The 17,470-nt window shown below is 35.3% G+C and overlaps 1 protein-coding gene across 4 annotated transcripts in view; it reads left to right on the top strand.

The window, feature by feature from the left end:
- Positions 1-17,470, top strand: part of LOC114935028 (uncharacterized) — a 192,890-nt gene that overhangs the window by 75,901 nt on the left and 99,519 nt on the right. Inside the window, exon 1 of one of the 4 annotated variants that reach the window (XM_085485247.1) lies at positions 7,061-7,859. The exons of the other annotated variants lie outside the window; for them this stretch is intronic. The gene's annotated coding sequence lies outside the window, so the exon portion shown is untranslated. Of the gene's footprint in view, positions 1-7,060; positions 7,860-17,470 lie in introns of those variants that run through there. 4 annotated transcript variants of the gene reach the window in all.

The raw sequence follows: 17,470 nt of genomic DNA, 5'->3' as shown, positions 1-17,470 counted from the left end.
AAAAAGAAAAGAACTGACGTTACTGGCGCTTCGACATTTTTCTCGCTGGCGGTTCCGCTATTAGTTCACTAGACAAAGGAGCAGTTTAACAGAACCTTGTTGCGCGATTCACGGAAGAAGTCGACACGTTGAAAGTTCTCTTAACGACGGGGAGCTTCTTTCCCTCTTTTCCGTGCCGCGGCAATTTTCATCCTTCCACAACTACGTTGCACGGTAAGATCTTTAATGGCTTCTACGCGGTAAAGAGAGACAGAGAGAGAGCCTTCGTCGGACGCAGTGCAGAGAGAAGGCGCTATGAGATAGCGTTACTAGATGTCCTGTATATACGGGAGAATGTCCTGTGTTTTAGCTCGACTTTTAGCGTCCTGCTCGAGAACGTTCCCGGGAACGCAATTCTCTTTGTATTTCCAAGTTTTTACATTTAATTAAAGTTTGTCATGGATATATATGTTTTATTGACATTTTGTTATTTGATTAATATCTTTTTCTTCTTCTTCTTTTGATCAAAGATTTTTTTTATAAATTAATTATAGCCCCATTAAATTTTTTTGCGCAAAATATTAGAAATGATCGATCCACATATTTTTCTACCTTGTTACCTTTTGTACGCATCCTCGGAATTAAATCGCGATAACGATCGTTGCGTTTGACGAGTGGCATCGATATCCTCCGAAGGAGAGCGATCACTTCCGAACAATTTATTTCCAGTTATATCGGAGCAAGGTTATTAGAAGCAGCCGAGGGCCCCATTATAAGGCGCAAGCAACATCTGGAGTCGTTCCCGTGATTTATATCGGCGCGAGTCGAAGGTCTTCATCGATTTTATCGCGTCGTCGGACATGCAGTTTGCAGATCGATCGAAATACAAGTTCGGCGAAAAATTATAATTGCCGTTGTACAAATAGGGCCTTTTCTCTGCCTTTCTTTATCGATAATAAATCGTGACATGTGCATACGCGATAAAATGTCAACGCCGTCGGTGTGTAACGACATCAATATCAAATATCCGATACTCGCCCCGTAAATCCGCGAATTTCATTTGCGTAAAAAATAAAAAACCCGGCGGTTGGATTTATGAATGTTCTCGTTAGCGCAAATGTGACACCACGCGCTCCCTTTTTCAGTATGTTTCAGTCCCGACAAGAGAAGTTCGGATATATAAATTCGACAAAATTTGAAACTGTAGAAAAATGTAGAAAAGTGTGATCTAATTATCTCTTTTTTTATCGCGGTTTGAAAAGGTGAATACAAAAGGTTGAATAATTTCGTTGTATAAATTGAAATTTGTCCCTTCTGGAGCTCTTCTAAAATAGTTACAAATTTTGATGAAAAATATTTATAAAATATGCAATCATAAATATGGTATATATACACACACAATATTGTAAATATTCTTTTAGAATTTGATTTTTTGATTTTTATTAATAGTTCAGAAAAAAGATTGAACAACAGAGATGATTTAAAAAATCAACTTGACAAATATGCATCATATTTTATATAAATGATTTTATATAAAATGCTTTGTTTTTGCATAACTTGTACTTGGTATTCGGTTTATCACCTTTATCTCGCAATACGAATCAACTACACCAAGTGTAGCATTTTACTGTCGGAACATACGAGCTCACTACATATTTATCGACCGCGACGTGATTTGAATATGCGCCGCTGCCTTTAATGCATCCTCATTGCATTACGCTTATGGTACGGTAGCGAAGCCCAGAGATGCTAGAATATGAGTCGACTACCGTTATTATGAATTACCATCCATTCCACAAATTGGTGTAAAGTATCATGAATAGAAAATAGAAGAGCTTGGTGCGAGAGAATCGATGTAGCTATGTATTCAGATGTCTGAGAAATTTGTCTTGCGAGTTGTTTATTGCATAAAAACCAAATCAAAGTACGCGTAAAATAAGTATAGTGCACGGAAAAAAAATTAGCTACCATAGCTAAATTTTAGCTGTTCATATATTACACATGAAATTTAATTATCATGCTTAAATTTTAGTTATGACAACTAATATTTTTTAGCTATAACATTCTCCGTTAAGCTACGGCTAAAAAATATTAGTTACCATAGCTAAAATTTAGGCACGATAACTAAATTTCAGGTTATAATATATGGACAGCTAAAATTTAGCTATGGTAGCTAATTCTTTTTTCCGTGTGCCAAATAAAGTAAACAAATATAAAATATAAAAACGTGAATATATTAATAGACTCACAAATTACTATATATTTTTCCTTAGTTCTACAGATTTATTTTTTTTTAAATAATATAATTATAATTATTTAATTTAAATAACTACTGTATACAATTTCTTTTAATATATAAATGAAATACAAATATAAATGGAAATCATGTAAATAGAAATCAATCTGCGAAAAGTTACAAAGCATAAAGTTGCTACGATTTACAAATATGAAAGGTACGCGTTGTTGCGGAAATAAATCCATTAATTAGGAATTTATGCCGAATCGCGGTAGCCATTGAGTTCATCGAGCGCCAACGAACGCAACTCTGTCTCATTTACGGGCAATTAACGCGCAGCGCGCAACGCGCGGAGATTAATAAACACGCGACGCCCACGCGGAAGGCAGACAGAAGGTACGAGACGGGTATAATTTAGCGGCGGTCACGAGGGAGAGCGTTAATTGAGAATGATCGACTCTCCTCGCCGGCGCGGCTGGAACAAATAAATGGCAGTCGCTTCGAGACGCCGCGTATCGCATCGCCGCATCTTCCTCGTCTTATTTCGCTCGGCGTTCTCCTCATGATTCCAATTTTTCCTTCGTGCCGACACGATAAAGAGACCACTCCACCGCCTCGAAACAAGATTGATCGCGAAGCGTGCTCGTGAACGCCGTGAGGAAGGATGCAAAAACACTCGCGATTTTCCACCTCGATTTCCCACCTCGGTTTTCGAGAGGGAACCGAACGGAGGGAGATTAAATTAAATCTGCTATTGAGAGAAGGACTTTATGAAATAATTCGTTATTAACTTATCTGAAAGGCATTTCAGGAAATATTTGTTACACGATAGCTGTTTTGTTTACACGAAATGTGTTTAAATCTACTTATAAGAGAATTAATATCCTTTATTTAGCAGTGAGATTATCATGCGATGTCGATTTCTTTTTTTATTTATACAGAATGTCTCTTATTACTCTTTTCATCTGCACAAACACACGTTGATTAATACGAAATTTATATTATTTAGATTCAACGTTAAGTCGATCAAAGAGTCTGCGGATGAAAAAGAAATCTAACAATTCGCGAAATCCTAAATAAAATTATTTACGAGGGACGAATAAGCTTTTGTTTGCGTCTCTCGTAAAAATAAAATAGATGTAGCGTGTACGATAATACGGTATATAGTACGGTTTCGAAGTATATTCGGAGTTTTCGCACCCTCCGAAATTGTTCTCTTTCTATTGTTCTACCAATTACCAAATCTCCCGTATATACGATAAGAAAGGGGAGCGCGCGAGAGATATAGAACGGTAAAATGAGATGACGAAAGGGCGATGTAAGATAATGGTGTGCGAGGGGAAGAATACAAGAGAAAGAAGGACAGATATATAAATACACAGAGAAAGTGTGAGAAAGAACGAGCTTGGGGAGGCACAATAGAAGCAATACGGGTAGACGAAGGTGAAAGAAACTCTTGGTTGAGTTCTGCTTGGAGAAAAGCAGGTAGATCGACGAATGGATTTATAAAAGATATATATATATACACACATCCAACGCGTGTATCTAACGCAGATGGAACCGCCATATCGACACCGCCATGTGGTAGCGGCGTTGAATCGTTAAGCCACGTTTTTCGTTTAGTACAGACCTCGCTACGTTGTAAGATGCCGGTGTGTCCTAACCGCGGGCAGGTGCTCCCAACATGTTCTAAATAAACTTCGAGATAAAGCCGCGGTAAACGTATAAGAGGGATTGCATAAGCCTGTTGTTGGCGTTAAATCGTTCTTCTCGCGTCAGTCCGGCATCGTTTTAATGATCTTGATGGGCGATTATTTGTCGAAAGCACTTGTAGAGTACTATTCTGAGTATCTATTATACCGAGTGTACCGTTAAGTAAATTACTCTGGAAAAATGTAATTTTGTCGAGTATAATCTTATCTAAATCTGTCTGCAGATATAATTTCAATTAAATCAATGAAATTAGATCTCAAAAACATTAGTTTTTAATATATCCGTGCTATCTTTAAAACGACCGATAATTGCATCGGCAAACCTTATAGCGATTGTTTAACGATAAATGATTCCAATTATATTAGTTAAAAAAACAACATATAATGCTAATAAAAGAAATGGTATTGTTAACATTTTTAACGGCATCGTAGATTGATTTAGATAAGTAAATTAATAGCTCAACGTATTGGTAGCTCCATCTAAAAATATTTGCAAAAAGGATTGAAAAGAGTATCGGGGTTTAAATGTATTCATTTATTATCTGATAAATTGAATTTTCTTCGCACAAATAAAGGATATCTTTTATTTTGAACCGTACTGCAATATACATACCTATCGAGCTCGTCGATATCCAAGTGGAATAACTCCAAATATACTCTTGTTAGAGAGACACGTTCCACTTTCGCTCCGCCATTCTCGGTCGGCTTTATAGTGTATCCGTTCAAAACCTAATATACATTGAATTTCCTTCAAACGATTGATAAATCAGATATTCGGATCACAATATTCGAAGTTCGCTGAAGTTGCAAAGAGATAGCTTCAGATTCCTTTGTACCACATGAAAGATCTGTCTTGCGACGCCACTGCGGAATAATATCTTGAGAGTTAGACAATATTCGCGGAGAATATATCGAGTTTCTTAAGAAATTTATATATAAAACTTTAACTATTTTAATTTTTTTAATATGAAAAGTTTGCTTGTCTTTTGTCTGTTATGGCACTATCGATTTTTTATTAATCTTAGAATATAATATATAATAATATAATAAATTTTCCAAGTATATCTTATTTCAAATTACATTATAATCTATCTGAAACTTATATGGGATGTCGAAAAGAGGAATTTTTAAATATTTTCCTTGCTGAAAGCGAGGAGGACAGCTTTCTCTTGTTCATCATGTCGCTGTCACGTTGTACGTAGTTTATTAATCTCTTGTAAAGAGTCTAAAAATATTTATGATATATTTATTAATAACTCTTGAGGTAATTTAAACATTTCTTCTATTAACTTGTATAATAGTGTATCTATACATGGTTCGATTGCTAAATCATTTACATCGTACTTGGGTCATATTTAAAACATGTTTTTTCGAACTGTTATTTAACTGATAAATATGTATTTGACGTAGGTATATTCTAATTATCCTCTTATCTCTAAACGCAAATATCCTTTGCAGGGAAAAAAATCTTTAACGTTTACCATATTATTTATATTGTACATCAATAATGCAACGTATTTTTTTTTTTTTTTTTTTTACTTTGACGTATGCAGAATAATATCGATACTACAAATATTCTCCTGTTTCTACAAATAGATTTTTCTCTAAGGAAACTCGGTTTATTAAAGATTTATATTATAATCATGTGTCATAACTCGACAATCAAACTTTGGTCCATGTCAGGAGTATTGATAGTCGAAATATTTCGTATCTCTGACTTGAAATATCTTCTTATTAAAGCAAGAACGACTCATCTTCCGCATGCTACGCCACTACCGGGTCGTCGAAAAAAAACCTTTAATGTTTACCATATTATTTATATTGTATATCAAGAATGCGATATATTTTTTTTTTACTTTGACATGTGCAGTTTACAAATATTTTCTTATTTCTAAAAGTATATTTTTCGCTAAGAAAATTCGATTTCTTAAAGATTCATATCACTAATCGTAAGTATCACGTGTTCTGTTCATAACTCGACAATCAAACTTTGATCCATGTCAGGAGTATCGATTTGTTGATGTCAGGAGTATAAATTTTCCTCTAAGGAAACTCGGTGTTCATAATTCGGTAATGAAAGTTTGATCCATGTGAGGAGTATCGATAGTCGAAATATTTCGTATCTCCGACTTGAATAAATATCTCCTCATTAAAGCAAGAGCGACTCATCCTCCGCATGCTACGCCACTGCCGGGTCGTCGAAAAAAAAACCTTCAACCATATTATTTATATTGTATATCAATAATGCAATGTATTTTTTTTTTACTTTGACATATGCAGAATAATATTATCGATACTACAAGTATTCCATTTCTAAAAAAATAGATTTTCCTCTAAGGAAACTCGGTGTTCATAATTCGATAATGAAAGTTTGATCCACGTGAGGAGTATCGATAGTCGAAATATTTCGTATCTCCGACTTGAATAAATATCTTCTCATTAAAGCAAGAGCGACTCATCCTCCGCATGCTACGCCACTGCCGGGTCGTCGAAAAAAAAACCTTCAACCATATTATTTATATTGTATATCAATAATGCAATGTATTTTTTTTTACGTTAACATATGCAGAATAATATTATCGATACTACAAATATTCCATTTCTAAAAAAATAGATTTTCCTCTAAGGAAACTCGGTGTTCATAATTCGATAATGAAAGTTTGATCCACGTGAGGAGTATCGATAGTCGAAATATTTCGTATCTCCGACTTGAATAAATATCTCCTCATTAAAGCAAGAGCGACTCATCCTCCGCATGCTACGCCACTGCCGGGTCGTCGAAAAAAAACCTTTAACCATATTATTTATATTGTATATCAATAATGCAATGTATTTTTTTTTTACTTTGACATATGCAGAATAATATTATCGATACTACAAGTATTCCATTTCTAAAAATAGATTTTCCTCTAAGGAAACTCGGTGTTCATAATTCGATAATGAAAGTTTGATCCACGTGAGGAGTATCGATAATCGAAATATTTCGTATCTCCGACTTGAATAAATATCTCCTCATTAAAGCAAGAGCGACTCATCCTCCGCATGCTACGCCACTGCCGGGTCGTATTGGCCGGCGGCGGTGGAGAGGAGCGGCGATGCCTCAGTAAACGCCAAGCGCTCGAACCGTCGATGCCGCGGCGAAGCGGTTTACGAGGGAGAGAGAGATAGAGACTACTCGCAATAAGAGAACCGGTGTTGATCCCGACGTCGATGAAACGCTGATCGACGTAGCCGATGGCTCGTTGTTCGTGACTCGATTCGCCCGGTGATTCCCTGGTGTCGCGAGGATCGTTCGACAGTGCAGCAGGAGCCAACGACTTCCACCGGGAAATCCTATTCGCTCGCGCACGCGTATGTGTGTACGTACATATCCGTGTATAATACGTATTCTCGGGCTGTGTATGTGTACGTGTCAGAGTAGATTCGCGTTGTTACGCAATAGTGACGATACTTTCGCATACACTTTACGTTTGTTATCCTCGGCTCTTCCTGTATGTGTATTTTTGTGTCTGTGCGTTTTTGTGTTTTTTCTACACACCAAGTACATATACACACGCGATCGACGGAGAGGTGCGCGACTGGTTGTCTTCCTCGGGATACGGATGCTGTTGGAGTAGCGGCGCCTCTTGGCGCACAACTACAGATCCAGAGAATCTGTGAAGGAAGAAGGAGAGAGAGAGCCCGTCCACACATATGTATCACCACGAATGAAACCGCGCACGCATGCGCGTAACGTGAAAATTGCCGGTCCTCTTTCCTCTCCTCTTGTTCCTCTTCCATCTCTCTCTCTCTCTTGGTTCTCTTCCCTCCCTGTATCTCCAGTTGGATTACCTCACGGACAAAGGATACGTAAACGGGGATATACGCGCTGGATAAACTTCATCGGGGTTCTCTCTCTCTCTCTCGCCAGCTCTTCGCCGACGACTATATAGGTATTGTTCCTTGCTTTGCTCTGCTTTACTCTGTTCCGCACCCCGTGCACCGCAACTGGGGTGGCGGTGTGTGTTCGATAAATGCAGTCGACGCAAAGGTTCTCCCCCTCGAAGGGAAACTAAAATCTTTGTTAATCTTGGATATACCGAGATCGGAAGTATACTCCATTTTCCTAGTTTGGTACAATTATTCTAACGTTGTCTGTCATATTTATCTCTACACTCTATATCTTTCTCTTTTTCTCTTTTTATTTTTTCTGGATAAGAGAGAGATAGAGAGAAGAGAATGAGTCTAGGAAGACTGCCTGGAGCTCTTGGGTATCTGACAAGTCTTGTCCTTATAAATTTATACTTGTATAGGACATTTCGTACCATTTTTTGTTAATCTTAGGTATGCCGAGATCGGAAGTATACTTATCTAACGTTGTCTGTCATATTTATCTCTACACTCTATATCTTTCTCTTTTCCTCTTTTTGTTTTTTCTGGATAAGAGAGAGATAGAGAGAAGAGAATGAGTCTAGGAAGACTGCCTGGAGCTCTTGGGTATCTGACAAGTCTTGTCCTTATAAATTTATACTTGTATAGGACATTTCGTACCATTTTTTGTTAATCTTAGGTATGCCGAGATCGGAAGGACTCCATTTTCCTAGTTTGATACAATTATCCTAACGTTGTCTGTCATTTTTATCTCTACACCCTATATCTTTCTCTTTTCCTCTTTTTATTTTTTCTGGATAAGAGAGAGATAGAGAGAAGAGAATGAGTCTAGGAAGACCGCTTGGAGTGTATCTGACAAGTATTGTCCTTGTAAATTTATACTTGTATAGGACATTTTGTATCCTATTTTTTGTTAATCTTAGGTATGCCGAGATCGGAAGGACTCCATTTTCCTAGGCCGATATTCATAATTCAATTTTATATTTAAGATCGTCTAAATCCGAGCTTAAGACGCCACGGAGCCATTGGATTGCTTGAACAGGATCTTAAGTTAACCTCCGACCAGACTTAAGATTGGCCTATGAATATCAACTCCAGTTTGATAAAATTATCCCAACGTTGTCTGCCAATTTTATCTCTACAACCTATATGCGTCTTTTTCTTTTTCCCTTTCTCTTTTTATTTTTTTCTAGATAAAGGAGAGACAGAGAGAGAGAGAGAAGAGAAAGATGAGTCTAGGAAGATTGCCTGAAGCTCTTGTGTACCTGACAAATATTGTCCTTGTAAATTTATACTTGTATAGGACATTTCGTACCATTCTTTGTGTCTGTAGACTATTTAGTTTGCAGTAAATTTCTCTTTAACAAATAAAGAGAAAGGACTTTTTCACAATTATTTATCTACGAATACGTTGAAATATATATCTTGATTATTTAATTAAACAAAGATAAAAATCTAAAGATATCGCGCATCAATTCTTAATTTAAACGGAAAACTGAATTATATTAAATTATAATAAAACATTTCGTAAAAAAAAAAAAAAAAAAATTCTAACGCATATCGTTCGAAACATTTTGAGAAATTCCGTTCAGAGATAATTAAAGCTAACCGATGTCTCGTATAATGTAGCGTACGATGCAGGTCTTATTACAGAGATACTTATGAGATAATCCCGTTTACACTTTAAGTGGCACCAAGTAATGTCATCCGTACAAACTCCCCGCCCAATAAGATCCTTCTTCGTGTCTCGTAGCTTCTTCTCCCGCTTAATGAAGCGGCAGTTTGCCTCGCCGGATGTGTACACGGTTCTGCTCTAGGCTGTGTTTAATGGAGATTCCTCCTGGCCGTATCGATCGCGGACGTGACAGATAGATGCCTAGGACGATAGTAATAGGATCAATCGCGGCCGGCACATCTGCGGCCCCTATATAACTTATAATACTGCCGCAAGTTATGACGAGCGATGCATTATATGTATTATACGCATACACGTATCGGATTACACGCACATACACACGTGGCGTTATTATGCGACAGACTTGCATCGGAAAAGCTTCATCGGGTCTGGCTTTTGTGCTTTAATGCGACCGAATTGTTGAAAGAAAGTCGGTTTCACTGACAATGAAGCTAACGCGATAGTATTGTGTGGGGAAAATTATTTTCTAAATATATAATGCTTATCTCAAACATGCGTGTTTATTTTCACTTTAGTTTATAACGTAAATCTGTTTATCGCGCGTACAAATATTTACGTTCATCGATTGCTTCGAAATGTAGTACGCGTGCTGGAAATCATATTTCACAGAAAGTAGATATATAATTGATTAGGAATACATTTGTGTGTGTAGAAATCTTCCTTCTCTCTCGTACCGTCAGATAATAATAATTAATTGTATTTCATGTAAATGTTAAAGATAAATGCTCTCTGATTTTACATATATAATTACAAAGGATTATTCTTGACAATGAATATATATGAATTATGAACATTAATAGATTACTTATGCATTTAGAAATGTTATTTCATTTTAAAGCTAATCAAATCTTCTTGATCTAAATTGACAGAATCGATAATTTCGTATATAAAACTTTAATTATATTTACCGTATTATTTATAAAATCGTCCAAATTGTATAAATTAGAAACAAATTCGTTTCTATATATTTTTATCGTTTACAAAATATGAAAATCCATTTTTTCTTTATAATGTTACACTGCAGATAAATCTCGACACAAGTAATAAATATCTCTTTATCTCATTCTGAATCTTCCGTACATATGTCAGTCAACAATTTGATCGGCAATTATTTAAATTTGTTCAAGTTTAATATCTAGTAATTTCGTAACAGTGTAATGGATATGCGAGAATTTTTGTTGGAAAAAATATCAAAAGAACTGATTATTCGCCCAGTACCACTACGATAATTATATCGTTTCTCCCGTCACGGGCGATGTAACGACGAACGGATTGATTTCTCTGAAGCAATCACCGATGATCATATAACATTTGCAAAAATTATGAGCCTTGTCAACGACAGTTGATGCAGAAGTGTGGCATTAAACCGTCTGGCCAACTGTTTCATTACATAAAATCTCAGATATTGCTCTTTCCAGTTGATCTACGAGATCGACCGCTCGCATTCACGCGTTTTTTTTTTCGAAATCGAACGATTGCGAGCATTGTATTTAAACGTTCTTCTTCTCTCTTGTCGACGAATTGAAAATTCCCATCTTTTCAGCCTGTTAAATGCAGTTTTGTACACTGTAAAAAATATGTAAAATTACATGAATAGTAAATGTAAAATGTATACATTTTCATTATTTATCGTGTAATTTTTTACACGACATTTATTATTTACGTAATTTTACATATTTTTATGTAATATATTGCATATTTTTTTACAGTGTAGTAATATAAATATCGAAAAGAATATCGAGAATTGCTTTGAAGAAATTAATCACTATTTCAAATGAGAAAATGATACGCGTAATTAATTTGAAAATATCAAACGCGAATAAATGCAAAAAACAAGTGTCCAAAGTACACACAAATACAAGAATTAAAATGTTTATTGTTTCTAATTAGTGGTATTACTATTCTGTGTGTACCTAGTGTATATTATAACACATATAGATCAATATTTAGATATACCTAGTAGAGAGCATTTGCATACGAAATTGCTAAGATATCAAATAGAACATGTCGACACATGTCGATACTTAGAAGTACGGACACATTGATAATATTATTGCTAGCATTCCTATCAAGACAGGTAGGTAAGAAAATCGATCCAAGTGCCGAGACCACCAGTCTCGACCCATCTTTTCGAACCTACCTATCTGTCACGAAGACGATTTACGATATCTTTTGCAAAAATATCTTTATGAGATTACCTCTATATATATACAAAAGAACAGGGTATCTCTCTTGTTGCGGAAATATACTTACAGTAGTTTGGCTCGTCCTTCGAAAACAGCGGGAAGATTGAGAAAGGGAAACGACGCCGAGAGAATGTTTCTCTTGTTCCGACAGGCGTGGAAATGAATTCACGGCAAAAGTTTGTCTTATTCCGCGCGAGCGATAGTTAAGCGAGAAACCAAGTTCGTCCTGTGTCTCGTGCGCTTTCAGCGCTCGGAAACGGAAGCGTCTTTAACCGAAGGTTTATACGATAAAAGAGAGGAGGATATTGGAGAACAGAGAAGCGGAGCGTCTTTCACGATCGTGCGTCGAAAAATCTCCCGTAACAGAGTTGGTTTGCTTCGAACTACTACTCTCTGATACGGGATACGTTCAAGTTTTATTCAACTGTTTTTTTTTTCCGTAATGCTCTTCAGATCCGTATATTTTAGACGATTTTATTTTATATTATACGACAGAATATACGAGACAGATTCTATAGATGATATATACGTGCAAGAAATTGTATTTCAGGAATAAATTGCGAGAAAACAGAAGTGCGCCATAATATGTTCATTTTATTGATCATATATCGTATTTTGTAAAAATTAATATTAGAAATAACGATGACATTCGTTTGGACAAACATTCACTTGTGCATTAATAGGATTCTCAAGCAATTTAATGATGCGTACCATCGATGCATCAATATTTCCATAATTAAATATATACATACACGTATACGATCTAGCGATCACAGGCCGAGAAGTCGCAATCACGTGTAAAAAGCCGATGATAAATTATGCACGAAAAATACACAGGAGAATTAACGTCGGTGTTTATGTTTAACTTCTCGCATAACGACGTTTTTACAATATCTTTATCTATATATGAGCGGCAATACGCGAATAAAGAAGGACCTGGAAATTACAGAAGGAGAGAAAGAGATAGATGTCTTTCATTATTCATACGATGTTGATGGACGTACGTATTTCGTATCGCGAAAGCCATTTTAGTAGATCGATTCGTGCTCGTATTTTCCGCGACATCCCCGTTTCCCTTTTTATCCTCTATTCGACATCATGTGTGTGAGGTCCTGGGTTCATCGCACTTCTGTTTATCTGAGAGTTCCTCAATCAATTCGAGGTTTTCTTAAGAAAAATGTATGAAGGTACCAATGTATGTGTATATGCATCCTTTGAGATTGTAAGCGATTGAAGATAAAAAGACTTTTACTGTAAGAGAAACAAAGCTTTTCTTATCTCTTTTACCTTTAAATCGAATACATTTTAAATGAATTCTTTTAATATATTTAATACATTTTTCTTTTATTTTTAACAGTAGACATTTATGTCTTTTTTAAATTATTATTTATGTTGAAGCCCAAGTGTTACTGTCATTCACTTAATTCACTTTTATTGGGATGGATTCTTTTTCCAGTAAATGTTAACAGCTTGATGCAAGATGCTTGTGCTCTTATATCATATTTTTTACATTATTATACTTTTTCACGCCAGTAGAGCCGAATCAATCGCTCGTCGACGACGACTCATATCTCTTTATTAAGCGCGATAACTACGGTCAAACAAACAGTCGAGTAGATATTATCGAGTCGGTAGATGTTATTATCGATACACGATGCATGTTACATAGATTGTGTGAACAGCGATAAGCTGGATTGTCGTTGAATACGAGATATGCCCGTAGCGCTTTCTAGATATTGATTTATCGTCGTACTTCTCTTTCGTCGCTTTGAAAAATAATGGTTTCTCAACATTGTCGAACACTGTCATATATGCCAAGCACGACTCTTTTATTTGAATATTTTTATTTTTGCAAGTTGCATTGACGTTTGATAACAATATATGGGCGGAAAATATTGTTTCATATGGATTAATATTGAAAAAGTGCCGAGCAAATGCACAAATATACATTTTCTTTTCAAATTTATCTCTTAATCTCTTGGGACAGAGATTATTGAAAACTTCTTCACAGAATTAATTGATTTTAATTTTTTCTTTGTTTTTTTTTTTTTTTTTTTTTTTTTTTTTTGAAAGGGAGATGCAGAGAGAGAATTAATTTATGAATAAATGCATGTTAAATTGTTATGCGCGAAATAATTCTCGTTGATTCGCCGAAACGAATTTCGACAGAGGGGCGATTTGACTGCCACGTAAAATTTCGGAGATTTCGTCGTGGAATAGTCGGTTACTGCTCCGAATTTATTCGCCCTCGATGAATACCGAAGACGAAGCGTGGCGAAGAAGGGTCTTTTGCCCTCATCGATCCACCAGGTGTTCTATATAGGTCTGAAGCGTAATTGTCGAGGGTCGCTAGTGGATTCGTGTCAATGCGGAATCTCTTTTAGGTTTCTCCTTACTTAGGCCGATTCACTGAGACGAAATTCCCCGCTGTACAAACGCATTATGGCAAATACCATAAGAAGTAACACGCAGGCTGCTAAGTGCAAAGCTAAATAGTTATGGACGTGAGAACGTTTTTTGAGATTTCAAGAACGCGTGTGAAGTTGTTGCAAAGGCATGAAAAACCGTGTGAGATTGAAAGAAATTGAAACAAACTAGTATTTTGAAGAGTTTAATATTTCATTCTGGAGAATGTGTATTACGTTTATAATACGCGATAATTAATTTGCAATCGGAGCATTTTAGTAAAATTTCCGATATTACTTTTCGTGCGTGTGTTGGATTTTTTTATATGTATATCTGCGTATTTGAATCATACGTATAAAGGTCTTTTTATCTTTTTGTTATACTGGACAAATATTAAAAAGATATCACGATACGTGTTAGAATTCCACGATAATTAATATTTAATGCACGCGGGGTGAAACGTAGCGGAATTCCCGGTGACTGGTGATAAATGCCTCGTTAAAAGTGCAACACGCGGCGAGAAGTAAAACACTGTTAGCGAAGTGACCATCGTCCACGATGAGCATGCACTCATTTCCCGCGAACAGTATCGTTGGGAACCCTGGTTGGCTGGCAGAGAACCCGAGTCCACATATTTTTCAAGCTTCGAATACGTGCGCCAACTACGAACTTTCACGTTTTCCCGAGCGACGCGTTTCCGCGAATGTGCATTTCCCTTTTCGTATGTGCGGGAAAGAGGAAGAAGGAAGAGAGCATAAAACTTTTCCGCTCGTTTACGGACGCTCGGAGGTTTTCGCGTGCAATTTCTTTACCGTTGCGTCTCGCTCGCGCATATTTTTCCGCACTTTATTCGCGACGCTTAATGGTCAAAGACGCCTTTGGCATTTAAACGCGCGTTATAGGCCGCAGAACCTCGCGCGGAGATATGGATGTAGAAGGCTGTAAAAGCGACGAGAGTCTTAAAACGTGTCCATGTAATTTGATGTTTACGGACGTTATTAAAGTGACCGCACCTTTCCGTCGATTATTATTACATGATGTTACAACTGCCATCTTCTTTCACCCGTTACATATATAAAGCGATCCTTAATCAATTTATGTAATATTTTATGCTACTTATTCACGATAGCAATTGTTATCGGTGAATTAAAAATTATAAAGGAAACGATTGTCTTGCGCATAAAAAATAATAAGGTAATGTAAATTATTTAAAAATGGAAAGAGAGAAGAAAGCATATGAATTGTTGAAGATTGAAATAATTATGTATATCGCACACATGCAGTAAATAATAATTAAATAGAATATGAGAAATTATGATTCGGTAAATCAATAAAAACTTACGATTTTTAAAACATAAACGCATACATATAATTGTAAGTGATTTTATATATTTAATGGATTATTATAATATAGGTATATGTACATATAATTGCATTTTAATCATAAATTATTTGTCTATTTTTATTTTTATATCACATTTTATTTAAATTTTATAATCGAACTGTGAACTAAAAAGAGTTATTTTAAAAAAGTTAATTAAATATGCAATCTTTTAAAAGAAAAAAATTGATATATTTTATTTTATTGGCAATGTAAAAATTTATTTTCATATATGATTTTACAAGGCTATTAGCACACTGATGGCGCACATTTCAATTCAATTCGCATTATGGACTATTAAAACGAAATTGTCATGTTCAGTAAATAATCAATTATATGGTTCATAATTTATTTGATGTATAATATTAGAAATACATAAAAAATTCAAATATCTAATTTAGATACCGTCCAAATTTCATAATGGCAACACAACATTGAACTCTAAAATACCATCAATCGACTCGTATACTTTTTCTACAGTTCGGTGAAACTTTAATAAAAAGAAGAGAAACGAGAATTTATATTTAATAGATATTTTTTTATTTTAAATAAATAATTGTACTTTTATCTGCCTCAAAATGTGCTAAAGTTAAGGAAAGATAGTTATGATGTCTTTTCTTTCTTTGAAACTATTTGGCAGATTATACAGTTAATGCCTCTATATGTCTGTATGTGTGTGTGTGTGTGTGTATCATAATTGATGTTATTTTTATAAATATGAAAAAAGAGATATGTGAGGAGAATTACGTAATCCTAAATGCTATTATATCTCTCAACAATTTTTTCCATCAACAATGTCATGTTTTCAATTCTTGAATGAGTCAATTAGGCAATCACACTTAATGTTATATAAAACCGTATGTTTATTCAATAATATAACCATCGATTTTTATCTGACTCTTATCTCGAATTTATGTTCAACACTCTTCATATTGAATCAACAATATAAAAGATCCGATAGCCAGAATTTTGAACCAATTTATCGTCAATCTGGACAAGAATTAATCTACGTAAAATTACTGTAGAACTTGTTCAAGTTTCTGGATAAAAGTCCAAACTAAGCAAGCGCATTTAACGCTAAATGAGTGGCGCGAATGCGAGCCATCATTTCTTCGAGAAGACTGCGTGCAATTTGAATTTCAAAAATGTTGACTCGAAGCTAGTAGTAGTAACTAGAATCTGGAGGAAAAATGTCTTTTGGTCGCGAGTCGTTTGCGAGTCGTTGCTTCTCGGCTTGGCGTCTCAAAAGATCGCGCAATTAGTCGCACCGGTGAATAGGCGTGCCGGTAGAACGATTCCTTTTGAACTCCTCGTCTTGCCACACAGTTTCCTCTCGTTTCTTATCCGTACGCTATTTCTGGCCAGACTCGCGCGAGATTCATCGCGCGAATTCCTGGCACGAAGTCATCGCGAGTTTCACAGTTTTCGGCGAAGACTAATGGATGGACTACGACGCTGTAAACGCATAGTTTATTGTTCGACCATGTCGTATAACACGCGAAATAGACATGTGTATAATAACGAGCGCACATGTCCAGTAACATCTTAAAGATAACTTCTAGGTCTTATAGCATCTGAATTTTTAGAAAAAATTGCTAGCTTGTTTTTTTTCTATTACATTAATACATTCTTTTTTTTATTGACAAAATATACATATAAATATACTAATAAAAATTATTTTTTTAAATATCTTCCACGTTTATATTTGTGATAATAATAATAAAAGCGATATAATTGCATTATCGATCAAAGTTTATTATATACATACAATTTCTATAGGTTTTATGTCTGAATTTTTGGAAAAAATTGCAAGCTCGTTATTTTCTATCACATTAATACAGTTTTTTTTTAATTTGGCAAAATATATAAATATACTACCTAATAATAAAAATATTTTTTTTATTTATCTTCCACGTTTTTATTTGTGATAATAATAAAAATGATATAATTGCGTTATCGATCGAAGTTTATTATACATATATAATTTTGTTTCATTTTTATCTT

The sequence above is a fragment of the Nylanderia fulva genome, unplaced genomic scaffold (assembly GCF_048542155.1).
Source record: "Nylanderia fulva isolate GAGA-0341 unplaced genomic scaffold, ASM4854215v1 Scaffold35, whole genome shotgun sequence".
Lineage (NCBI taxonomy): Eukaryota > Metazoa > Arthropoda > Insecta > Hymenoptera > Formicidae > Nylanderia > Nylanderia fulva.
The sequence above is the reverse complement of the archived record's forward strand: the minus strand, read 5'-3'. Positions and strand labels throughout refer to the sequence as shown.